We start from the raw sequence: 800 nt of genomic DNA, 5'->3' as shown, positions 1-800 counted from the left end.
GTGAACTTACTCTCCTAGGCAAACACCTACATTCTAGTTCCATGTATTTCTATACTTCAACCTATGAGATCGATGGCTTACTTATCAAGTAAGAAACATAGAATGTACCATTCTCTAGGCATCATTGATGTCCAGTCTCGATGATACATTGGCCAGGAGCATTTTTGAGATTACGCTTTGATGCATAAGGATCTCATAACTGCAACTCATTACAGTTTCTTTGCAAGGCATATTAATCTAATGGACTTCGTCCAATTAGACTTTTTAACTTGTTATAATTGATGTGTTATTGATGAAGGAAAACCTTTAATCATTCAACATGAATAATGTTGTTACACGATTGGAATCAAGCCTTAACAAATTGCAATTGGCTGCAAGGCTCATCCCAACAATTAGTATTAATAAAAATTCTAAAAACAATTCCTCGGGAATGACGCCAAATACTTGTCAGTTAAAATTCCACTACGCAAGTATATGTATCGAATACATAGTATATTAGCAAGCAGAGTATCGATCCTATAGAGAATTGATCTAAAAGTTTACTAATTACTAAAATTATAATAGATTAATCTTATCCAAACAATCAATATCAAATAACCAAATTAATTAACTAAAAATACTGAACCAAAATTTAAACTAAGAAAAGTCATAATAATAGATACTCAAGTAAATATCAAATCAAACAAGCCTAGGATTATAATATCCCTCACACTTCATCTAAATCTTACTTTTCTTCCCTAACTTATTTCAATGTGTTGAATTGCTAACCTAGAGTCTTAATTTATTTATAAGGGTCTCTC

The sequence above is a fragment of the Theobroma umbraticum genome, unplaced genomic scaffold, assembly GCF_002168275.2.
Source record: "Theobroma umbraticum cultivar Fairchild unplaced genomic scaffold, ASM216827v3 scaffold_106.0, whole genome shotgun sequence".
NCBI lineage: Eukaryota > Viridiplantae > Streptophyta > Magnoliopsida > Malvales > Malvaceae > Theobroma > Theobroma umbraticum.
Note: the sequence above shows the minus strand (reverse complement) of the source record.